Here is a 26471-nt window from a genome sequence, read left to right as displayed (position 1 = left end):
AGAAGTACTTCCTGTCAGCACAGATGTTTCCCTTTCATGTGTTCTTTTGTTCTCTGATTAAGGCCTTGTTTGTGATTGTTACATAGGACAAGCTAAATTTGGGGCCATATTAAAAGGAAAAGAGTACAAGCGGAATCCTTTTGAACATTTAAAAATACTCTCGACACTGAACCAAAGCAAAAACGCACATATCGTTACACATACAGACCAATAACTGCACATAGAGATCACTCTGCCCCTCAACTGCAACAGTCAGATCATAGCTTAGCATCTTCCGTGTTCCTCAACTTTCCCTTTCACGTTCTGCAACCTTCCATTCCCCCAACTCAGTGGGGGCATAAACCCAGTGTTACATTCTATCTAAGGCAGGTGTGGTGGTCCTGGCAGGAGGGGTCCTTCATGATGTGCAGTGGTTGCTTGGCCTCTCCTTGTCCTCCCAGGTCCTGGGGCCGGCTTGTCTGCTCCTGTCCTGAGCCTCTTTGGGTCAGTACACCATCTCAGAGCTCTAAACGTAACCTACATTTTATGTTTGTTTACGTGTTCATTTCATTCATCCTGATTCACCTAGGGTAGTTCCTATTGCTTCTGCTCTGAACCCCATTTCTTCTAGAATTAACATATGGACTGTTCCGTAAGTCTTGATATACAGAATCGTGTGGTAAAGCAGAAAGGCCTGATTTTAATAATTAACCTCAGGTAGAAAAAGCAAATCTTCTAGGTTTCTCTCCTGGAAGACAACTTGCCTGTGTGTCAGGGGAAATGCACAAGAATATTATGCCTGAATGCCCACCGCAAGTGCACTGTGGAATCAATCACATGTGTTCCCAACGGGAGAATACAGAGTGTGGTGGCTACACTTGCGTCAACAGGGAGCGGCCTTTTGTTAAGAGACTGACATGACCCCCACCATGGGCTGCAGAACCGTGCAAAGCTCTGTGTGTGAATACATATCAGCAAGACATGAAATAAAATATTTGCACTCCGCTCTGGGTAGGAAAGTGAAATTTGGAGCAAGAAGCAGGGAGGCGCAATGTTAAGGAACTGATTTTTTTCCATCTCGTTTAATTTTTTTTTATAAGAATATAGATATGTAAAATATAGGTACAAATAAATTGAAAAGAAAGAACCAACAAAATATAAGTAGGATACCTGCAAACAATTCATTGAGTATAATTCCTTTCATTAAATTTTGGATAAATGTCTGCGGAAATCATGTGACTGGTCACTGCATCTGTTTACTTCGAGATGCTTTTGTCCACAAGCAAAATGGGATATTGTGACAAGAAAGAATTAGCGTGACACTGATCAGTGCCAGCAGGACAAACAGGAAGGCCTGTGGTCCTTCTGCTTAGAGTGGGTCTTGGTTTCCACTGACCCACAGTTGAGATTTCAAAGCCATTGCTGAAAGGGCAGTGCTGGCTGAGGCTGGGCACAGGGAGGCGCTGATCGATGGGCACTGCAGGCTGGGAGGGAAGCAGCGGGACTTGAGGTTGGGACTGAGACCAGCAGCAGAGTGGTGTTTGGGGTGCTGGCTTTGCTGGCTCAGTCAGAGCAGGGACCACAGGCCTCGGTGCGTCATGTTCACAAGGGTAAGGGAGGGCTCAGGCCTGGCACTCTCTGCCCCCAGTGTGTAGTACAGAGTCCACCCATGCTTCTTTTCAAAGTCGTGCTGCTCTGGGCAGGCGCAGCTGCTGATTTTCTCCACATCGGAGCTCTGGTGCTCTCGGGGTTACATGGTGGGGAGAGCGCGTTGGTGGTCTTGTGTCCCTGTTCCCGTCTTTGCTGGGTGGCCCGTGCTCCAGGGGTCAGTGCGGTCAGGAAGCAGGGGGCTGAGTGGCTGGGTGCTGAGTGCTCTGTTAACCGGCCTCCACGATCGCCCCGTCCTGGTCACACTCACACAACTCACTTCTAGAGATAGGACTCAGGACCCCTCCTCTCAGAGGAACTGCTCCTCCCTGTTCTAAGCCAGCTTCACCTCCAATAAGGACTGAGATCTAGTGAGACCACATTTACAAGTGCTAGGCAAACAAGGCAGCCACTGAGAAACAAACATCACATGGAGAGAAGCTGAAAAATAAGAAAGGGTTGGTTCGGCCTGGTCATCCGGCCTGTTTGGTCCCTGACGAGATTTCAGAGTTTGGAAGCATGCTATTAGAGCTCAGTCACCAGCGCTGCTGTGCTCTGTCTGTGGGTCTCTACTTTCCCCCCGTTTCTGAGTGCCAGAGCCTCCATTGCCTGTACCTCAGATCACCATAGACATGTAATTCTCAGATAAACCATTAAAACTGTGATAAAGTTACCTTCTTTCCTAGCGAGGTGACTTCTGGTGGCCCATTCAGACAGTACTGAAGAGGAATCTGGCATTTGGTTTGCTTCAGTTTCCTTGGTGGCACTCCCACCTGGTGGTGTCAGGCCAGCCTGGTGGCCAGGTATCTGGACATCTCTCTGTGGTCTTTCCTGTACACAGGCCCTCTCTCTTCCAGACTTTGGTGTCTGAACAGCCAGCTCTCATCCCGTCACGTTCTCAGACTTAAAGTGTGCATAGCACTTGACACCCTAAGCATGATCCACAAAAGAAAAAAATTGGCAAATTGAACTTCATCAAAGTTTAAAATGTTTACTCTCTGGAAGACACTGCTAAGAGAGAGAAAAGACGAGCTGCAGACTTGGGGGGAAATATTTGCAAATCACATAGCTGACAAAGGACTTATATCCAGAATATATGAAGGTATCTCAGAACTCACTAAAACAAAATAAAAATGGACAAGAGACATTTTACCGAAGAGGGTTTAAGGTTGGGGAGAAACCTTTACTCACAACTTAAACTGGCTAATGAGGATTGAAAAATAGAAACAGACACCTCCTATATATGATAAGATTTTAATATTTTTTTATCAAGTGCAGTTTTCATAAATCATGACTTCAGAGTTTGTAGCCGCCCGTGTTCCCAAAAAACACCGTGTTGACTCGACCCTCCACAGTGCTAAGTGACTTTCTCAGCTGGCAAGTGTGACTTCTGGTGGCCCTTTGAAGGTTGGCTCACAGTGTCCTTTCTTCTCCATTAACCCCTCTCCTGTCCCGGGCAGTGCTACAACGTTGGTGAAATGCTGAAAAATTGATTGTCTGTGTGTTTTGATTTAAAAAGAAAAACATCATTAATAGCACCCTGACTGGGAATGGGGGCAGGGAAAGGGGGTGGTGGAAAGACGACAGACAGACGTGGCCAGCCTCACCCTCAGCAGTCACACTCACCGGGCGCACACCTCTCACCCCTGCATTTGTCACCGTCGCCCAGGGTGGATTGAGGAGCATGTGGTCGGCTCTGTGGGCGTCAGCTCACCCCCACAAATACTTCTGTTCTCTCACCACTTTCCCAAAGCTGCACTGGGAATACTGGTTAATACTACTTTGCACGTCTGAAGCCATTGGATTTCTGATAAAGACTGGGGTGGGAGGGGGTGGTTCACGGAGAGAGTGTCTTTCATACACCAGCCCCAGCCACCGTTGGGTGAATGCCACCACACAACTTTTGGAAAATTGTGTAAACAAGTCCAACAGTGCAGTTTAAAAAGAGATCATTCCCATACCAGACAAGTTTGTGTTTTAGAAAAGCTTGTTGTCCAGATTAATCGGGATAGGCTATGAGTATCCAAAATGAACCACACTTGCTTCCCAAATGGAACTTCATCTGAGTGGCTCGTGATGGTGGTGACAAAAAGTGAGTAAGAATAAGATATTTTAGAAACCTTAGAACCTCTTTGTTGTGAATAACTTTTCAAGGTACAACGGTTTGGGTCTGAGTCATTGTTCTCGGAATACAACTTAGCAAACATACAGTTCAGGTGAGACCATACACGTCATCGTTTCCAATGGGAGGCACTATGTGGCTGCTCCCTTCGTAGCCTGGCCACAGTTAGGGTGAATGTGCAGGGTTGAATTATGTTTATTCTTTATGCCAGGACAAGCTACAGGCTTTAGTTACATGGCACTAGAAAAAACCCAGATGTATAGCTCCACAGGATTCCCGGCCATTACCACCATGAGATCTGTTTCTGAGTAGATACAAGTTCTTAATTTCTGTAGCTTTCTTGGAGAGATTTTCCATTTAAAATGCTGTTCTGAGGGCTTCCCTGGTGGCTCAGTGGTAAAGAATCCACCTGCCAATTCAGGAGACACAGGTTCAGTCCCTGATCTGGGAAGATCCCACGTGCCTCGGAGAAATTAAGCCTGTGTGCCAAAACTACTGAGCCAATGTGCCACAACTACGGAAGTTCTAGCACCTGGAGGCCGTGCTGTGCAACAGGAGAAGCCACCGCAAGAGAGGCCCTTGCCCCGCAACTAGAGAGTAGCCCCCGTTTGCTGCAGCTGGAGGAAAGCCCACCCAGCAATGAAGGCCAGCTCAGCCGTAAATACATGTTTTTAATGCTATTCTGCTGTTTTAATTTTTAGACTTTCCCCCCAGCTATGCTTACAGTCTATAAGAAGAAACATTTTCAAGAAGTAGATGTGACCTTGAAGTTACAAGGTTAGAAAGAAACACAGCACATCTGCGTTCAGTAGTCTTCTAGGCTGCCAAGGTCTCTGTACTCAGAGAACCTTCGTGGGGAAGATGTCTCATTATTCTCCCCCATCATCATTTTCTGGAGACTTCCGGTCAAAATACGCAGCTCTTGGATGCAGCAGGCTCTTGGTGTCCGCATCTCTGGGGCTGTGTGTGGTCTCCACTCTATGTGCTGGGGCCACTTGGGGTTCCATCAGGATCATAACTCATTGTGATGTTTATCTGCCTGTGGATGAAGCAGATTCGTGCGGGAGCTATCCTGTGCAGTGATTCCTCGCTCGCTGTGCTGAGTGTTTGCACCACTGCCGCAGGCCAGGCTGTCCAAGCTGCTTTACCCTTTGCCTCTGTTTCATTTGCAGTGCCCTCCTTAGATGGCCATTCTCACCGTATCAAGCACCCTTTGTCCAGTGGATGCCCATCCTCTGCACAAGCTCTTCTGCTTTGGGGACGAGGCCTGTGACTCACCTAAAGAGGTGCAAAGGATGTCCAACAGGGTGTCGTGGGCACTTCTCCCCAAGAGGCTCACTGTTACTCCCAGCAAAAGCCACTGAGCTGGTGGAGCCTTCAGGGGATGAAGTGAGAACCTCACAAGGACTTGCAGGAGAGAATCTCGTTTGTGCGTCTAGATTAATTGGCAGGATATAATTCGTGCTTAGTTACAATTATAGGGTCAAACAGAAATTGGCTTTTTTTTCTCGTTCCTTGGTCCTGTTTCATTTAGTCTTTAGCTGCTCGTTATTGCTAATAAAATCCTAAGCACTGTCAGTTGGTGGGGGAGAGGACAAAACTCCATCAACAAGGAAGCACCTAAGAAGGCATTGCTGTGGGGAGAGTGTTTCCTGCGTGGAAGGTGGGATAAACCTGTGTTGGGGGCTCCTGGAGACACATCAGCAGAGGGCTGGTAGGGCTGCCACTGACATGTTGCTGGTTTCACAAGTGTCTTAAGGCATTTGCATCCAGTGTGACTCTCTGGTTTCAGCTCACCACATGGAAATTCTTGAACTTGTGAGGGTGACTGTGGTCACTGTACCACCTGGCTAGAGTGACAAGTCACAACACAGAGATGAAGCAAAACCAGAAGGACACTGGGTTGTGTTCCTGAGTTTTGTTTCCCTCCCTCAAGTTTAATGACCTGCAGAAAATAAGGATAATGTCCATCTAGTCCTCTGCCCACCCCTTTCCTTCCCCGGGTGGTGCTGGCTCTGCGTGTGTGAGGGATGGTCCTGACAGAACTGGGTGAGTAGCCATGCCGAGGCCTGGCGTGTGTGAACTGGGATGGCAGGCATGTGGCCTGAGCCCACCAGCCTCACCTGCCACTCCTTCCCCTGTGTGTGGCTCTGTGTATACCCTGGTCTCCAGGGGCACCTCTCCTTAGGACCGGAGCGGGCTCTTAACGTTGGCGTGAGCTGGAGAGGGAATCTTGCCCTGCACGCTGCAAGACTGGCGACCCCATCCAAGGAGCCCCGAGAGTTTCAGGGTCAGGTGTAGGGGCTTGAAGGTGGCGCTGGGCTTCACCTGTATGGCCTGCCTTTCCAGCCATTTTCCAGCACCTTCCCTGGCTGCCCCTAAATGGTCAGAAATGCAGCCCGATTCTGTCATCACCTTCTTCTTTGCCATCACTGGAGAAATTGATTGAAAAGTTTCACACTTCTGAATTGCTGTATGGTAATTCTTTGATAAATGTGGTTTGTTTCAAACAGCTGCCTCTGTGCAGCAGCTCAGCATAAGGTTCCCCAGGATATCAGGGCTTAACCCCTTCCCAGCCTCGGCCACCTTTGTCAGATGTGCAAAACGTGTTGTTTATAGAGTCTCAGCACCAGTCCAGAGAAGGAGACATGGGTGGTGTGTGTGTGTTATAATTATTTAGCAATCTTTAAAGCTAGGGAAGGAATTTGTTTTCTAATTAAGCTGCTGTGTCTGGAAGTAAATTATAGTGAACCTTCTCTGAGAAATTTCCCGATTTCTAATTATCTACGCGAACCTAGCAGCCTGATGAATAGGCATGTTGCCACTGCAGTACATATTTATATTCTGAATCCTTTGAGAGACTGGCAATAAGATCCATGCTTGGAAATTAAGGGACATTTTTCAGCCCTGAAACAAAGTAATGAAACGCTTAAACAGTGCTAGAAATATTAGGGTACTCAGAAGGCTCCAGGGAATCAGAAAGACGAGGAGCTATTCCATGAGGCTGTTAGTTAGTATTCTGATCACTGGAGGCACAGAGCACACCAAAAAATTATTCATAATTAACATCTATTGTGTAAACAGAATTTTTAAATAGCTAACAATCCACTGTCTTGAATAAAGTGAGTTGCTGTGTCCTGCTTCCTCAGAACCTTGAATAGCAGTTTAGCCCCTGTTTAGTCCAGAAGCAGTGGCTGAAGATGAGTTTGGATTTGGGGCTTGATTTTCACTTTGAAACCTCAAGCAATTTTTTTTGACTTAACTACGGTCTCCGTCTTAAGAATCCTGGTCTCATGAGTCCTGCATATACAGTGAAGAAGAGGTCACAGGGGAGGAAGGAGAGGGTGGGACAAATTGGGAGATTAAGACTGGCATAAATACACTACCGTGTGTAAAACAGGTAGCTAGTGGGCACCTGCTGTAAAGCACAGGAAACTCACCTTGGTGCTCTGTGATGACCTAGAGGGGTGGGATGATGGGGAAGGGGGAGAGAGGAAGGGAGGTCTACAAAGGAGAGGATGTATGTATACATATAACTAATTCACTTCATTGTATAGCAGAAACTAACACAACATTGTAATTATACTCCAGTTTAAAAAATACATGAATTATGGCTTGAGAATATAGGGTAACCCAAAGATTCTTTAGTTGAGAGTTAAGAACAAGATTAGGTGATATTTATTGGCCACCTGCTATGTACCAGGTACTGTGTTAAGGGCATTACATATATTCAGTCTCTGTTCATTCCCGGAGCCTTTTGAAGGGAGGTGCTATTATTGTCCACATTCCAAAGAGACTGAGGCTCTCGTGGCAGGCAGCTAGCCAGCCCAGTGTCTGTCCAGGCCATGCTGGATGGTCTGTCCCAGCATCGCAGCAGGAAGGGAAGCAGCATCCCATGGGGCTGGCGTGAGCAGAGAGACTCAGCCTGGTAGCAGCCTGTGCCTGCCACCCCAGGATCAGTAGCTGTGATTAGAATTTACTCCACTGTCAAGCCGGAATTATACACATGTATTATGTTTGAAAGGAAAACTATCAAAAGATAACGTCTTAATTCAAAAAGTACCTTTCTTTCCAACATAAATATATTGTATTGGCTGGTTGAAGGTGAAAATCAGTAATTCATTAACGCCTGCCAGTCACTGAGAAGATGAGTAATGATTCACTGGCAGCTAATTTGGAAATGAAGTGGGGAAAACAAATCCCCAAGAGACGGCACAAGGGGAGAGAATGTGAGTAATTGGCGGAAATGTGGAAACACTGTGAAGGAAGAGTCACAGGTCCTCTCAGCCCGCGAGCAGGTGTCAGTCAGACATCGATCAGCCTGGCCTTGGAGCGCCGCCTCTGGGGCGAGTGGCTGGACTAGACCCAGCATTTCTGCCTGTCTCTATGATCCTGCTCAGGTCAGCAGGGGAAGGGGGGCTAATCCCCACACCCCATATGATCCCTGTGGCCTGTGCTGATCAGCCAGCATGAAGGAGGCTTGTCTGGGAGGAAGTTGTAGATGAGCTGCCCAGGGAGCGTGAGAGGTTCCCGGGACTTCCATGGGGCGCCTGCTCACCACCCAGAGCGTCCATTTCCTTCTCTGTGGGACTGAATCTTGCCCTCTTGCCATCCAAACAAAGGCTGCAAAGCGCCACTCGGAGCATTTCAGCATCTGTGGCACTCATTTCATCTCCTGATGCCCTGGGCGCCCTCCTGGTGTCCTGAGGAAAATGTGTCTGCGAGTCTGTAAAGAATGCGTCATCCCCAAGATCCAGGGATACAGATGGCGGTGTGGGTGGCTTTTCTTAATGGAAGGCGGGCGTCAGGCGGTGAGAGGGGAAAGTCAGCGGGGGCGCAGCATGTGCCTCCAGTCTCTCGGAGATTGGCGTTCCTTGGGGCGACTTTGTCTCCTGAGGTTTGTTGGTGCTCTGGAGACACTTACCACAGCAGGCCCGTGATGGAGATGAGGCTGAGTCAGTGCCTCACCTCACTTCCGTCCCTACTGAAGCTTGCCCTGTCTCCCTCCTTTCTTGGTCTGCTTGCCGACCTGTCTCCGAGAGCTTGTTCAGGTCCAGCTCTACACCACGGTCCTCTCCCTTACAGCCCGGCAGTGGGCTCCGTTTCACTGGGCGGAGACGGAAGAGGCCAGCTGCATCAAGCAGTGGTCCCTATGCCTGTCTCTCAACACAGGACTCGGAGCCCTGCTGTCACCATGTTGGCACAGGCCTTGGCGCACCCCAAATGTCCAGCTCTCCCCACCAGTCCAGGGAGTGACTGTTGACACCATCTCCGTTTCAGACCCTGGAAACCATGATAAAAGGAGATTGAGTGACTTGTTCAGTAAGTGGCAGAGCCAGCTCCTGCCTGCTCTGACCACCACGCCCCCTGGTGACTGCACCAGGTTTTCTTTCCAAAGACAACACTCGCCCACTCTGATCTGAGCACATCATCTGAACTAGAAGCCAGTGAGTCACACATGAGATGCCTGCTTTTGAGAAGGGCATCTGAGATTCTGCTTCCCTGGTGGCTCAGCTGGTAAAGAACCTGCTTGCCAATGCAGGAGATGCAACAGACTCAGGTTCGATCCCTGGGTCAGGCAGATCCCCTGGAGAAGGACATGGCAACCCACTCCAGTATTCTTGCCTGGAAAATTCCATGGACAGAGGAGCCTGGCAGGCTTCAGTCCATGGGGTCACAAAGAGTCAGACCCAACTGAATGGGTGCCCACACATACACACACACATTCTGAGATTCCAGGCTTAAAAACACCCAGATATCTCTCTTGGGCTGCTCATTCATTGATTCAACGAAGGGTTGGTATGTGGCCTTACATTCTTATTGGGAGAAGGAAACATGAAAGCATAAATTAAAAAAATATGCAATTACAAAAGAAGCTATAACATAGTGACTGGTGCTTCTCTGATTGAGCAGCGAAGAGGGGTGTCTGGAGAGTGATCCACCTGGCCAGAAAGAGCCAGCCGGGCGAAGTAGGGGAGAGAGTCCCAACCCGGAGCCAGTTGTGCTCCAGGTGCAGCTCTGGAATGGAATTCATCGGTCTCAGTTCAGTTCAGTCGCTCAGTCGTGTCTGACTCTTTGCGACCCCATGAACTGCAGCACGCCAGGCCTCCCTGTCCATCGGTCTAGTACTTAAATTAACGCACTTAGTGGTTTCAAGGTGGCCTCTTAGGGTCTGACTCAATTCCCTTCATCACACAGGGGAACTGATCACTTAAAAGCTTGGTTAGTACCTTAATTGGAAGTGGAGCTAGACCATTTCCAGTTGCAGTTGCTGGGTTGTATGGGTATGCGGTGACATTTACTCTCCCATGCCTTCCACTGGCAGGTGTTGGAGCACCAGCAGTGTGTAACATGCCAGGTGCTGGGGGGTTGATGATGCAAGACTAATAGTATATGAGATGATTTGTCCTCTAGAGCTTAGAAACTGATTGGGGGGCTCAGTTTCATATATGCAGAACCGTTAACAAGGAAGGCCTGTGCTCAGTAGCCTGCAAGCCTCTTAGAGCTAAGAGATTGGGCTGGATACTCAGTAAGAGGTTTACCTCCTCTCCTGTGTGGACAGTGTGTAGGGGGCAGTCAGTGAAGGCCTGTGAGTGGATAGCAGTCCAGAGAGGAAAGGGCCTCGGCAAGCTGGAGGTTCCAGGGCCAACTTAATGAAAGAGGACCCATGGGCTGGGCTTCACAGAGGAGGCAGTATTTGGTTCAGTGACAAGGAACACACGCCATGCTTTGCTCTGTAAGTCTGTTAACCACAGCCTTCCACCAAAGGGGGTGGTGGTACAAAGCCTGGTGGACATGCTGTGTTTGTCAGATGGAGAATGCATATAACTGGAAAGCCACAAGCAGGGCTGTCCCTGATCTTACCTGAAGAAGGTGGTCAGCTGGTCTTCTTGCAAGATCTTTAAGATTATTTCCTTGGATGGTGTACCAGGTCAATTTGGTGTGCTGTGTATGGTATCTTAGAGCTGTAATGTGTTGCCTTTTACCACCAGAATCGCAGTCAGAATTCTGCTCCGGGTAGTAGGAGCCTGTTTAGATGTGACAGCAGCAACAACTGATCTCACCTTTGCACATTCTTCATGTCGGCACCATTCTTCTGCTTCAACAAGGATGCATCTAATAATTAACCATAGATACTAGAGCAAAATGATGCAAAAAGTTTTCAGAAATTCAGATCAACCATGATAATATTGTTACTAGAAATAATGAGAACACAACTAAGAATTTGTTCATATAAGAAAACTTTAAGGTGGACCCAGTACTAGAATATAAAAAGGTCTTGACAGGCTGAGGGATGAAATGCAGATGATCAGAATTATGTATATAGATCTCACAGTAGTCCCCAGAAATCACATGTACAAGTATGGGATTTGAAAAATCTGATATGGAAAAAGTCAGGATTTTAGTAAACGGAATTTAATTTTGGTCAACTTCTCAAAATGACTGCTCAAAAACCAGAAAAATCTAGAGAAGGAAGGTGATAGACCCTGAAGGGACAAGGTGGGACGTGGAGTGGGCGGCCAGGTGAGAAGCACTTTAAGGAACTGGGACATGTAGCCTGGAGCAGAGAAGACTCTAGAATGACAGGTAACTGCTTTTGATAATGGAAAAGCCATGAGATTCAGGTAAATTACATGTATCTGGTATCAAGAAGTGCCAGTGTCAGAGCTGCCTGGCAGGAGCTTCAGGGAAAGCAGTCTTGGCATCACGAAGAACTGCCCCGTGGTCAGAACCCCCAAGGCAAGACGGGCAGTGGGAAGGCCACACCAAGTGGAGCGAGGGCCGTGGGGTGAGGCGAACCAGGAGGCGGTATGTAAGGCCCCTTGGACTGAAGCAGCAGTTTTTGTGATGCTGGGAAAAGCAAGAAACAGATGACTTCCAAGTGGGAAAAAATCTACCTGTTTATTAAGGGAAAGAAAGGAAAAATGAGAGTTCACAAAAGTGAAAATGTGCTCCATGTAATTACTTAGGTTCTCATAAAATTATCATGTTTATTAAACTTAGGGGTTGACTGTATTTAGGCCCTTCCAACATTTCTGATTTGATTTGTTTCAGAACTTGTAGGGATTTTGTTTTAATGGCAAACAAGTTGTTGTTTAGTCACTAAGTTGTGTCCGACTCTTTGTGACCCCCATGAACTCTAGCCCACCAGGCTCCTCTGTCCGTGGGATTTCCCAGGCAAGAACAGAGGGGATTGCCATTTCCTTTTCCAGAGGATCTTCCCAACCCAGAGATCAAACCCTTGTCTCCTGCATTGGCAGGCGGATTCTTTATGACTGTGTCACCTAGGAAAGCCCAGCAAATAAACAGGAGCAGCTATATTTTCTGAGCCCTTACTATGTAGCAGGTTTTGTGCTAACTTGTTAGGTTGTTAACTTACTCTACTTTTCTAGTTCCTGTGGGGCTAGGTATTACAGAAGAAGTGACTGAGTCTCAGAGAAGTTAGGTAACCTACCTAAAGTCACACAGTGAGAAGCAGCAGAGCTACCCCCCAGCCTCTGATTCCACTCCCTCGTCTCCATGCCGTGTGTACACTGAAGGGCCTCCACATTCTGCAGGTTCTTGTATGTATGTCGAGAGGAAGGAAGGGTATATTTTGGTTGAATACATATCAGAAAAGGTCTTACAAGGGAGGTGGCCTCCATTTCGTTCATCTGGGTGTCTGGTCTCCAAGCGCAAGGAAAGATGAAGGGATGTCTGTGGTGTAGGAGGAGTAACTGGTCACTGTGGCCCAGACTGCCAGCTACCTGGGAGGAGGAGGAGAGCTCACGTCTGTTTAATGCATCCCTGCCAGGAAAACCTCAGAGGAGAGTTATCCTGGAATATGAAGAATAGCAAACACAATCTGATTGTATTTGAAAGCTATTGTATCTGTGGTGTTTGAACCAATTGACAGGAAGAGACAGAATTTCCAGCAAGGCTGCCAGCAGCCCTTCTCGGCACGAGGTATAGAGTAACCCTGGCATTCCAGGCTCTTCATGGACTAGAAAGGTCAGGATCAATTTCTGTGAAACACTTGGCGGTCTTACATCCAGGTCTGCTGCTGAGGAGGCCAGTTCCACCCTCCCCCTCCTCTCCTCCCACCTCCTTTATAGAGAAGCTCCCTTAGGAGACTGCCTCAGTACATTCAAGGAGGGGCGCCTGGAGGCAGTGGAGCATCTCAGGAAGGAAGTGCTCCCTGCCCGTCTGGACCAAAGAGGGCCGCTCCCTGGGGCTTGTCTGGATTTCACCTCCACCCCCCTCATTTTAGAAGCTGCCTTTTCTAAATGTTATTGGCTTTTTAGCAGCTTTTCAGAGAACTCTGCTTGGAGGAGACATCTGCTTGGCTCCTGGGCCTGTAGCTCTCAAGAAAGGGTTGGTCTGTAAGTCAACCTTGACATCCAGAAAGCCAAAGAAAATCCACTCTTTCAGGAAATGCTTTAAAAAATAAAATTAGGTTCAGATTTGTTTCTGTTCTCTTTAATAGAAACAACCTGTTCTCCTGGTGTCATAAACATGTTCAATAAGTATGTGAGAACCTGCTCCTTTTTTCTCTTTGACCCGGGTCTCTGTGAGTTCTTTTTGCAGCCTCCAGAGGGACTCGGAGGTGCCAGTACCGGTGCTGTTGTTGTCTGTGGCTCCAGGACTAGGCAATAGTTTATCATTGTGTAATAAATTCAGTAAAAGAGAGAGCATCTCCACTGTTGTATTAATAACTCCTGCTTACCACCGAGCCTTAGAAATCATCACTCCTCTCCCCCTAGAATTTTAAGATACATTTTTCTCCATTTGCTTCACAAGTAAAGATTGGCAGGCTTCTGTTCTGTGGGAGCTGTTAAAAGGCAGAAGGAAAGGGATGTGAGGGACAGCAGTGCTGCACACATAAGCCATTCGATTTAAAGGCTCAGTACAGATTATTAAAAAATCATTACGAAACAAGCTGCCTGTGTGGGTTTCAAAAAATACCAGTCAGCTTATTCAGAGGTCGAATTATGTAATTTTCTAATCTCTTACATCTCTCAGATGCCATGTTCACCATCAAACCATTTTGATGACCTGAGCCAATAGCTTCCAGGAGAAATTAACAAGTTAACTTAAGTCAACATTTTTTTAAACTGCAGGTCATGGTTTATTAGTGTCTCTAAAATCAGTTTAATGGGTCACAGCCTTGCATTAAGAAAAAGAGAAACACACAGAGAATATCCTTGTTTTTCTAGCAATATGAATGCTCTCTGGTCCTGTTGTTTGAATGTGTATATTTACACATGTGGTCATCTATATGTGTGTATCAGGTGACCATGCAAAATGTATTTCTTACTGGGAGTTGTGATCAAAAAAGTCTGAAAGCCACTTATGTTCCCTGAGGATATGGATGTACTATCTCTCTAATGTCTGTCCTCAAGTAGTCAATGTTCTTAATAGGTAGCTTGTCTTTTCCTATCACTAATCCCTGTTGACGCAAATAATCAATAAACAATCTATAATAAGGGATAGAAAAGAGTTTTATCCAAGCCACACTGAGGACCATAGCCCAGGAGACAGCCTCTTAGTCGCTCTGAGGAATTGGTCTGGAAGAACCATGGTTTTCAGCACCATGCTTTTTATATCTCATCAGAGTAAAGAACATATACCAAACATGACAGGGCTACATCCCTTCAAGGTTTCAAAAGAGATAGATTAGCACAAAGTGGACATTCTTTTGGATATTGTTGTTGTTTTCCCTGGCCAAGCAACACGGCTTATGGGATCTTACTTCACTGACCCAGGATTGAACCCTGGCCCCAGCAGTGAAAGCAAAGTCCTAACCACTGGACCTCCAGGGAATTCCCTGGATACTGCATTCTTTTTTTAGTGGTTAAAGCAGATGTACAATGGATGATAAACAGGTCATAAGACAGGCTGTTCTAGTTAACGTAAACTTCAGGCCAAATTATGTACAAGCTGGAATGACTTACCCTTACCTCAGTATGTGAACATTTTCTTCTGTCATCCTAAACGCCAATTCTGCCCTCAGCCTAATACCATGTTATGGTTTCCTATAATTGCCACATTTTTAATTACTGTTGCTGATACATATACCTCAACTTCTTCCTCTCTTCTTATTCAGGAAATAATTTTGATGATTTATTGTCATTTTGCTTCAGCTCCATCTCTTCATTCTTCCTGGAGTTAGTTCTCCACTGATCTCCAGTAGTGTACTGGGCACCTATCAACCAGGGGAGCTCATCTTTCAGTGTCCTGTCTTTTTGCCTTTTCATACTGTTCAGTGATCAAGGCAAAGAAATAGAGGAGAACAATAGAATGGGAAATACTAGAGATCACTTCAAGAAAATTAGAGATACCAAGGGAACTTTTCATGCAAAGATGGGCACAAATGGTATGGACCTAACAGAAGCAGAAGACATTAAGAAGAGGTGGCAAGAATACACAGAAGAACTATACAAAAAAGATCTTCATGACCCAGATAACCATGATGGTGTGATCACTCACCTAGAGCCAGACAACCTGGAATGTGAAGTGGGCCTTAGGAAGCATCACTACGAACAAAGCTAGTGGAGGTGATGGAATTCCAGTTAAGCTATTTCAAATCCTAAATAATGATGCTGTGAAAGTGCTGCACTCAATATGCCAGCAACTTTGGAAACTCAGCAGTGGCCACAGGACTGGAAAAGGTCAGTTTTCATTCCAGGCCCAAAGAAAGGCAATGCCAAAGAATGTTCAAACTACTGCACAATTGCACTCATCTCACATGCTAGCAAAATAATGCTCAAAGTTCTCCAAGCCAAGCTTCAACAGTACATGAACTGTGAACTTCCAGATATTCAAGCTGGATTTAGAAAAGGCAGAGGAACCAGAGATCAAATTGCCAACATCGTTGGATCATCGAAAAGGCAAGAGTTCCAGAAAAACATCTACTTCTGCTTTATTGACTATGCCAAAGTCTTAGACTGTGTGGATCACAACAAACTGTGGAAAATTCTGAAAGAGATGGGAATGCCAGACCACCTGACCTGCCTGCTGAGAAATCTGTGTGCAGGTCAAGAAGCAACAGTTAGAACTGGACATGGAGCAACAGACTGGTTCCAAATTGGGACAGGAGTACGACAAAGCTGTATATTTTCACCCTGATTATTTACCTTATATGCAGAGTACATCATGAGAAATGCTGGACTGGATGAAGCACAAGCTGGAATCAAGATTGCCAGGAGAAATACCAATAACCTCAGACATGCAGATGACACCTCCCTTATGGCAGAAAGCGAAGAACTAAAGAGCCTCTTGATGAAAGTGAAAGAGGAGAGTGAAAAACTCAACATTCAGAAAACTAAGATCATGGCATCCGGCCCCGTCACTTCATGGCAATAGATGGGGAAATAATGGAAACAGTGACAGTCTTTATTTTGGGGGGCTCCAAAATCACTGCATATGGTGACTGCAGCCATGAAATTTAAAGACACTTGCACCTTGGAAGAAAAGCTATGACCAACTTAGACAGCATATTAAAAATCAGGGACATTTCTTTGCCAAAAAGGTCCATCTAGTCAAATACATGGTTTTTCCAGTAGTCATGTATGGATGTGAGAGTTGGACTAAAGGTCCATCTAGTCAAAGCTATGGTTTTTCCAGTAGTGTACAGATGTGAGAGTTGGACTATGAAGAAAGCTGAGCACTGAAGAATTGATGCTTTTGAACTGTGGTGTGGGAGAAGACTCTTGAGAGTCCCTTGGACAGCAGGGAGATCCACCCAGTCCATCCTAAAGGAAATTAGTCCTGAATATTCATTGGAAGGACTGATGCTGCAGGTGAAACTCCAAATACTTTGGCCACCTGATGCGAAAAGACCCTGATGCTAGGAAAGATTGAAGGCAGGAGGAGAATGAGACGACAGAGGATGAGATGGTTGGATGGCATCACTGACTCAATGGACATGAGTTTGAGTAAACTCTGGGAGTTGGTGATGGACAGGGAGGCCTGGCGTGCTGCAGTCCATAGGGTCGCAAAGAGTCAACATGACTAAGCAACTGAACTGAACTGTCATTTTACTTTGAAAGCTTATTATTTTGACTATGGGCTTTGCCCTTCAGAACCGCAGAAGGACACATTCACCATGACTGACTTCACCTTCCTGATAGAATGAACTGAACCTTTTGTCATTAAGAAATATCACTCCTTATACTACCCAAAGCAATTTACAAATTCAATGCAATCCCTATTAAGCTACCAGCCAAATTTTTCACAGAACTAGAACAAATAATTTCAAGATTTGTATGGAAATACAAAAAACCTCGAATAGCCAAAGCAATCTTGAGAAAGAAGAATGGAACTGGAGGAATCAACTTGCCTGACTTCAGGCTCTACTACAAAGCCACAGTCATCAAGACAGTATGGTACTGGCACAAAGACAGAAATATAGATCAATGGAACAAAATAGAAAGCCCAGAGATAAATCCACACACATATGGACACCTTATCTTTGACAAAGGAGGCAAGAATATACAATGGAGTAAAGACAATCTCTTTAACAAGTGGTGCTGGGAAAACTGGTCAACCACTTGTAAAAGAATGAAACTAGATCACTTTCTAACACCACACACAAAAATAAACTCAAAATGGATTAAAGATCTAAACGTAAGACCAGAAACTATAAAACTCCTAGAGGAGAATATAGGCAAAACACTCTCTGACATAAATCACAGCAGGATCCTCTATGATCCACCTCCCAGAATACTGGAAATAAATGCAAAAATAAACAAATGGGATCTAATTAAAATTAAAAGCTTCTGCACAACAAAGGAAAATATAAGCAAGGTGAAAAGACAGCCTTCTGAATGGGAGAAAATAATAGCAAATGAAGCAACTGACAAACAACTAATCTCAAAAATATACAAGCGCCTTAGGCAGCTCAATTCCAGAAAAATAAACGACCCAATCAAAAAATGGGCCAAAGAACTAAATAGACATTTCTCCAAAGAAGACATATGGATGGCTAACAAACACATGAAAAGAGGCTCAACATCACTCATTATTAGAGAAATGCAAATCAAAACCACAATGAGGTACCACTTCACACCAGTCAGAATGTCTGCGATCCAAAAATCTGCAAGCAATAAATGCTGGAGAGGGTGTGGAGAAAAGGGAACGCTCCTACACTGTTGGTGGAAATGCAGACTAGTACAGCCACTTTGGAGAACAGTGTGGAGATTCCTTAAAAAATTGCAAATAGAACTACCTTATGACCCAGCAATCCCACTGCTGGGCATACACACCAAGGAAACCAGAATTGAAAGAAACACATGTACCCCAATGTTCATCACAGCACTGTTTATAATAGCCAGGACATGGAAACAACCTAGATGTCCATCAGCAGATGAATGGATAAGAAAGCTGTGGTACATATACACAATGGAGTATTACTCAGCCGTTAAAAAGAATTCATTTGAATCAGTTCTGATGAGATGGATGAAACTGGAGCCAATTATACAGAGTGAAGTAAGCCAGAAAGAAAAACACCAATACAGTATACTAACACATATATATGGAATTTAGAAAGATGGCAATGACGACCCTGTATGCAAGACAGCAAAAAAGACACAGATGTGTATAACGGACTTTTGGACTCAGAGGGAGAGGGAGAGGGTGGGATGATTTGGGAGAATGGCATTCTAACATGTATACTATCATGTAAGAATCGAATTGCCAGTCTATGTCCGATGCAGGATACAGCATGCTTGGGGCTGGTGCACTGTGATGACCCAGAGAGATGTTATGGGGAGGGAGGTGGAAGGGGGGTTCATGTTTGGGAACGCATGTACACCTGTGGTGGATTCATGTCAATGTATGGCAAAACCAATACCGTATTGTAAAGTAAAGTAAAGTAAAAATAAAAATTAAAAAAAAAAAAAAAAGAAATATCACTCTTCATCTCTGGTAATACCCTTTCCGTAAACTCCACTTTGTAGGACTGTAGCGTATCATTGGGCTTCCCTGGTGCCTCAGACAGACAGTAAAGAATTCACCTGTAATGCAGGAGACCCAGGTTTGATCCCTGAGTCAGAAAGATCCCCTGAAGAAGAGAATGGCAATCCATTCCAGTACTCTTGCCTGAAAAATTCCATGGACAGAGGATCCTGGCAGGTTACAGTCCATGTAGTCACAAAGAGTCAGACATGATTGAGTGACTAACACATACACAGTGTAGCCATACAACTCTTGTTTGATGTTTGTTTGTACAATGTGTCTTTTCATATATAAACATAATGTGTGTGTACATAATTGTATTAGATATAAATGTTTTGTGTATTTAGGCAGGTATCTTTATATATATTTCTGTAGCTTTATATTTTATGTTATATCTGTTTTTAACAGGGTATAGTTGACTTTTTTCTGTTTTTAAATCTAGACTAAAAATTGTTCACCTTAATTGAAATATCTAGTCTTTTTATAGTTACTGTAGTAATTTTTGAGTTTAAATCTACCATCCTGTTTCTTTCTTGTTTTTTCTGTTTCTTTTTTCCATCTTCCTTTTTTCCTTCTGCAGTGCCATGTTTTGGATTGATTAGCAGTTTTACCACCCTTTTCTCCCCTTGTTTTGGCTTGTTAACTGTTTCTTTTTGTGCACTGGAATGGCTTCCCAGAGCTGTGGTCTCCGTGTGCTTTCTGTTAAAGGCCAGGCAGTGAACACAACACAACAGAGGCATAAAGTCTCTGTTGTTTATTCTTCTTTATCTTCTCCTGCAAACCTTTAAAATTATAAGGCTTGTTATTAGCTTGCAGACCGTGCCAAAATAGGCCACTGACTGGATTTGGTCTGCGGGCCATGATTTTGACAATCCCTGGCTTCTTAAAGTCTAAATATAAATTAGTGCTTTTACCACTTCTCAGGTGATGTAAGGACTTTAGAACAATTAATTTTGTTTACTGACTTCCTGAAATGTGTGCAATTATTGTCATATATTTTAACTCTCCATATATCATCATCTCTATAAACATTATTAATATTCTATAGAGTTAATACTCATATATGTTTCCCACATATTTACATCTTCTGCTGTCTTTCATTCCTTCCTATACCTCAGGGCTTCCGTGAGATCATTTTTCTTTATCTCCTTTAGTGCAGGTTTGCCAGGGAAAAGTTTTTATTGTTTGAAAGTGCCATAATTTTTTACATTTTTAAATTGACATTGTTGAAATACTGCTTACATTCAATAAAAGGAACTCACTTTCAGTATGCAGTTTGATGAGTCTTGACAGTTTTATATACCCATGGAACCACTATTACTCTCAAAATATATCCTAAAAGTTCCCTTGTACCTCATCCCAATTAATCCCCCACCCTAGCCCCCAGGCCCGAACAAACATTGATCTGCTTTTTCTCTTATGTTGCTGCTGCTGTTGCTAAGTCACTTCAGTCGTGTCCGACTCTGTGCGACCCCATGGACGGCAGCCCACCAGGCTCCCCTGTCCCCAGGAGTCTCCAGGCAAGAACACTGGAGTGGGTTGCCATTTCCTTCTCCAATGCATGAAAGTAAAAAGTGAAAGCAGAGTCGCTCAGTCGTGTCCGACTCTTAGCGACCCCATGGACTGCAGCCTACCAGGCTCCTCTGTCCATGGGATTTTGCAGGCAAGAGTACTGGAGTGGGGTGCTATTGTTAGATTTATCTTTTCTAGAGCTTCAGATAAGTAGAAGAGATACTATGTTCTTTTGTGTCTGCGACCGGGCTTGCCTGGTGGCTCAGATGGTAAAGTGTCTGCCTCTAATGTGGGAGACCCGGGTTCAATCCCTGGATCAGGAAGATCTCCTGGAGAAGAAAATGGCAACCCACTCCAGACACTTTGTGTCTGAAGAGTAGAAGGTGGTATGGCAGGTGCATGTCTAACCTTATCAGAAATTTCCCAGCCCTTTCCCAAAGTGACTCGCCCTTTGTACACTTAGATCTTTTCACAATATCCACTGTTTCTTATGTATTTATTAATTATGTTCCAATCTCATCTCTTTTGCTTTATTTTGAGTGTTTTTTTCTTCTGACCCATCTTCCATTTCTTTCTTCAGTATTGTCTGATCTGCTGTTCTGCCCATCTGTTGAATTTTTTAATTCAGTATATTGTATTATTATTAAGTTTTTGAGGTTCCAGAGTTTCCAGAGTTTACAGTTCTCAGCCAGAGTTTTCCATCCTGTCCATTAATTCCATGAACATATTAAGTAAAATTATGGTGAAGTTGGTGTCTGATGTCACCATTATCAGAATCCTCTGTCCATCTCTTTCTCTTCTTAGTTGTTTTTCTTGGTTTTAAGCATATAAACACCTGGTTTTAGGGGGGTTTTTGGAGATATAGTTGATTTACAATATTTTTTTCAGATGTACAATATGGCGATTCAAAATTATTATAAATTATATTCCACTTATAGTTATTATAAATGCTTGGTTATTTTTGACTGAATGTTGCAAATTGAAAATAGAGGGCTTTCCCTGGTGGTCCAGGGGTAAAGAACCCACCTTGCAATGCAGGAGGCTTGGATTCAATCCCTGGTCAGGGAACTAAGATCCAATATGCTGCTGAGCAACCAAGCTGGCACTCGGCAACTACTGAGCCTGAGCGCCATAACCAGAGAATTTGTGCTGCAATGAAAGATCCCAGTGCAGCCTAATTAATTAAGTATTTTTTAAAAAAAGAAAGTGGAAGTTGTACAGAGATTTAGGTTGATCTGAGACTACAAGGTCTACATTATTTCTAGTTCATCCTTTGCACCCAGATCCAAGCCTGGGTTTGTTTGTTTGTTTGTTTGTTTTACCAGAGCTCCATCTCCTTGGCCAGCCCTCAGTTTTTGTTCTCTAGCCCATGAGTCCGCCAAGCTCAGCTCAGGCTCTCTGCCTCTCAGAGTTGCCAGGCGCCTCCGGGACACATGGAGCCCCAAGTGCCAGCTTAAGCCTGGGGCTTCCCCCTCTCAGGTTCTGGCCTCACGATTCTGCACAGCCTTGCCAGTCTTCCATTCCCTTCAAAAAGATTTACACACACACACACACACACACAGCACGTCTGGTTGTTCTCAGTGGGTGAATGGTCTGAGTCACCTCAGCTACCATTGTCAGGAAGATGACATCATCCAAACCCTAAGAGAATGATTGAATCGCATGCCCCCGGCTTTGCAGATGTAATTTAGGGCCTAGCTGACTCAGCTCTGAGAGAGCGTCCCAGTGACTGCACAGTCGAGTGTCTCTGAGTGAGTGCTGAGAGCTAAGTGCAGTGTGTCCACAGGCTTTCTGTATTTAAACAAGTGCAGCTCCATTTCCAACCAGGCTTTCTTACTGCGTGTTTCTCACTTCCTTTCTCCTGACTACTCATACGTAGTCCTGCAGTCCATTTAAAGGGGAACTTCTGTAAAACAGCAAACTATTCAGGCTGTAAACAAACCATGTCACGTTTTATAAGCTGCAGGTTTCATGCACACCGAAATAGACTTGGATGATCATCACTTGAAATCGATGACTGACTAGGAAAAAAAGCACTGAGTAATAAGAAATACAGATAATATTATGGCTTGGTCTGGTTTAGCAAAATGCTAACCTTCATTTATGTCAAGTAGTTTTCTTCTCCTGTTCAGCTGAGTTTTTAGAATGATTTGAGGTTATGTGAGTGTGTATCTGGTTTCAATATGGCATTAATTGATTGAGAAAATGTACCTGCACACATATTCAGGGACTCCTAATGATGTCGTGAGTGCTGTCTCTTACGCCACACATTGAGATCCCTGGTCTCATGTATCTGACTTTGTCTAACCAAGCATCTGACCAGTGTGTACTGACCTGGATATTCAAAAGAATTATTTTAAAAAGAAATTGCTGGGTTCTCTCCCTATTTCTTAGTTCCAGAGCATTTCTAAGTAATGAATTATATGCATCAAGAAAACAGTTTAGCGGAAGGTTCTCTTCACCATCATTTACATAAAGCCGTTTAAACAGACTTGTGGTGTATCCTACTTTATTTGAACTGAATATGAGATAATGTAAATTCATAAAATTATGCAGTTTCCAAATATTTTCTCTTTTCAGGAAACTTGCTTAGCTTCCCTCTTATTAAAAAAAAGTTTCAAGGACTCCCCTGGTGGTCCAGTGGTTAGGGCTCCACGCTAACAATGCAGGGTCGCACATTCAATCTTTGGTCAGGGAATGAAGATCTCATATGCTGCATGGTGCAGCCAAAAAATTTTAAATTTTTTTTTTAATTTTCATGTCTCTTTATTATGAAGCAGTGTGTTTTTAGCATATGTATTATTGAATACAGATAAGCAAAATAAAATCATCCATAATTTCCACCATGCCAAGATAATCATTGTTACTGCTTTGATGCAGACCTTCCCAGACTTTTTTCCTAAGCATATTTGTGGATGTTTTTAAGACATGTAAACATTTTAGAAATATGGCAACTCTTTTCATATTGTTATTTCAGTGCAATTAAGGTTTTTTGATTTTGTGCATTAAGAGCTATCTGGAGGAATGGGCACCAGAATGTTTCTGTTGGTCCTTTGATCATGAAATTTGGAGTGATCTTTGTGTTATCACTCGAGTGTGTTTAGTAAGTTTGTGTCATTTTCTTGGAAACCAAGTTTTTCACTTAGTGTTTTATTTTCACAGAGCTGTGATCATCCAGCAGGGATCTATCCACTCGCTCATCAAATATGAATGGGGCACCTGTTACGCATCAGTCGCTGTGCGCTGAGCACTGGGTTAGCACGAGGAAGCATGTGGGCCTGCCGGCCAAGAGCCCTGAGCCTAGTGGGAGACATAGCCCGTGCACCAGCTGTCGTCCATGGATTCTGTGGGGGCCTTGGGGCAGAACCAAAAAGCGGGGTCGGGGGGGCCTTGGCAGAAATGAGGGATGAGGCAGAATGTCAGAATTGCTCCAGTCTCCTGAGCCAGGAAGGCAGAGGGGTGTCTGTGCAGGTCCAGGGGCATGTGGACTGTTTGAGGAGGACAGGTTCCATGTTGCTGGACTTTGGCGTGCTGGTGAGAGAGAAAGCTGGGGAGACATAGAAAGGAACCCACAGAAGCACAGTCCCGACATCTACCCCAGACCACACTGCTAGCCGGTTGATGTGGGCAGACATGGAGACAAGGGACACAAGCTTACTGAGGAGAAGCACAGAGGGAGACAAGGAAGCAGCGGCCATGAGGCTGGGCTGCTAAGCATGGGCCGCCTGGGGAAGCCCCACAGCTCAGCCCCAGGGTGGTCAGCTGGAGACCAGTCTGACAGCTGAGACAGCTTCACTCCCTGGCTGGACAGTTTCCCTGAATATGCTCCCCTGCTGAGCAGCCAGCCTCTCTTGGGGGTCTGGGCAGTGGCTCTCCATGTCAGCCACACAACCTCATGGAGTTTGGGGAGCTGCTGGCCAAGTGTGAGCAGCTGTTCTTAAGCAGGGAAGTAACATGAGTCAGATGTGTAGGCTGTGAGCTTGTGCGTGTGCTCAGCACTCCACCAGAATCTACGAGGAGATTGATTTACATCGAGGAAAGTAAGTCATTGCCCACAAGGAATTTATTACCTAGTTACACAGATAATCAACATGCATGGAGCAACAGTGAATAAGTAAAAAGAAGAAAAGTAAGTGATCAACAGGCTGCCAGAGGAATTCCAAGGGTGATGCTGTTGCAATGGACCTGACCACAGGCTGTCATGGTCAAGGTGTCTTCAGGGACAGGGAGGTTGGGCTTTGCTTGTGAAGACTGAACCGGAACCAACCCAACACAGGTGGGAGGCTATTCCAAGTGGGCAAATGAAAGGAGACTGAGTTTGATGTTTTTGTCCAACTGTGAGGTTATGGACCTGACCAGAGGGAACTAGTTTCAAAGTTTAATGTGTCAAACGGATGGCTTGAAGCCAATTGGGAATTTTCTACCTAACTCCAATGACAGTGGTTTCACCCTTGCTCCTTGGAGACCTCAGAGTGGCATCTAGGGAGGCACAGGCTGCTAAGAAGCTGGTGGCTCCCAGTCCTCACCCCTCCAGCCATGGGAACTCCACTTTCCTTAATTGCAAGCAAGATTTTATTGAGGTAGAGGGAACTAAAATGTCATTTGGAAACACTGCAGCAGTAAGCAGAGAACCCTGTAGATTTTTGAGTAAAGTTATACTAAGGGCCATCACCCTGCCCAGTATGAATTAGATCAAGAAGGCTGTTGAAGATACCTTTGAAGTGGGAGTGATGAGCAAAAGGCAGTGGAAGAGATGCCTCGCAAGAAGCAGGAAACGTGAGCTGCACTTGGGGCAGAGATGAGTGGGCCGTGTCTCAGGGTTTGAGCTCGGACAAAAGGGAATCCACGGGGACTCTGGGAGCGAGGACACATACTACAGGGGAGAAGAAGATGGCAGTAATGAGGATGAGCTTGATTTTAGACGTGGTTAAATTTGGGCTGTGAAGACAGCAAGCAAAGGGTGAAGGCAGGTACCTTGTGTTGGGTTATTTTGTAAGATCCATAAGCAGAGTGGCCATAGCTGGAGTCAGGCTCCAGACAGCGGGCAGTGCTGAAAGCCGTAGGTGAGCCCAGATGTCGGGGGAGGTGAGAATAAATCCAACGCCTGATAGCAGTGATACGGAGTCTGAGGAGGTGGCATGCATTTTCCAAGAAAGTGTCTGCTGCATCTCCTTTTGAAGTGCTATCCACTTTATTTTGGTCCCCATTTTGCATATGAGGTTAGTCTGGGTGACTCAGAGCAGAGGAACAAGACGCCAGAAGTTACCCAGACATGCACAGCTGGGACTAGAGTCATTTTTCCTCATCTCCCAATTCTATCATCTGTTCCTAAACTATAACTTTAAGCCCCTTTTCTTTTAAATTTTAATTAATTAATGTATTAGTTTATTTATGGCCATGCAGGGTGTTCATTGCTACGCACGGGCTTTCTCTAGTTGTGAGTAGCGGGAGCTACTCTTTACTTGTGTGGGGGCTTCTCACTGCAGAGCCTAGGTGCACAGTCTTGAGTAGTTAGAGCATGCAGACTCAGTAGCTGTGGCACATGGGCTCAGTTGCTCCGAAGCATGTAGGATCCTCCCGGACCAGGGATCGAGCCCATGTCCCCTGCCTTATCAGGCAAATTCTTAACCACTGGACCCCAAGGAAGCCCTAAATTATGAAATCTTGTGCTTTTCATGTAAAAGCTAATCTGTGATTAACACTGTGGGTTTAACTTTTCAAAGAACCACTTTGATTATTAATGAAGTTTGAGGGAGGGTACAGGTGAAAGAAACTTTAGTAACGAAATGTGTCCTGGACTTGCTTTGTGCTAGACCTTTCTTCGTGGTCCTGCATTGCTGACCCAGATAATTATCTGCCGGCAGTTGTCATAAGGTGAGGGTTTTCAAAACCCTCCTAAATGCACACTGGCCTCCACCTGACAAAGAGTGGCCTCCGCTCCTCCAATGGCTCAGCTGTGTCACTTCACCTGACTCGAGGGTCACTGTTCACGCCCCTGACATCCTTGGTTTTAGTTTGAAAATAAACCTCAGCAGACCTTCCTTCGTCCAAGAATACCATCCTGTCTCCACCAGCCGCCCACCAGCTGCCAGGGCGAGGAGGCGGGTGAGCAGGGAGAATGTTGCCACTGCCTCACTGTGGGGTTTTCCTCCTGATCAGCTTTCCTTGGGGGTGTTCTGTGTAATTATGTCAGCATGGTTATTTGTCCCACTTCTTTACTGAATGTTACAAAGCAGTCTTTTCCCCATATCATTAAAATATTCATAAACAACAG

The 26471-nt window shown here is 45.1% G+C and overlaps 1 protein-coding gene across 2 annotated transcripts in view; it reads left to right on the top strand.

The window, feature by feature from the left end:
• RPTOR (regulatory associated protein of MTOR complex 1) overlaps positions 1-26471 on the top strand; it is a 322789-nt gene that overhangs the window by 193408 nt on the left and 102910 nt on the right. The window lies entirely within an intron of this gene.

Source organism: Capra hircus, chromosome 19, assembly GCF_001704415.2.
Source record: "Capra hircus breed San Clemente chromosome 19, ASM170441v1, whole genome shotgun sequence".
NCBI lineage: Eukaryota > Metazoa > Chordata > Mammalia > Artiodactyla > Bovidae > Capra > Capra hircus.
This window is presented reverse-complemented; position numbering and strand designations above follow the sequence as displayed.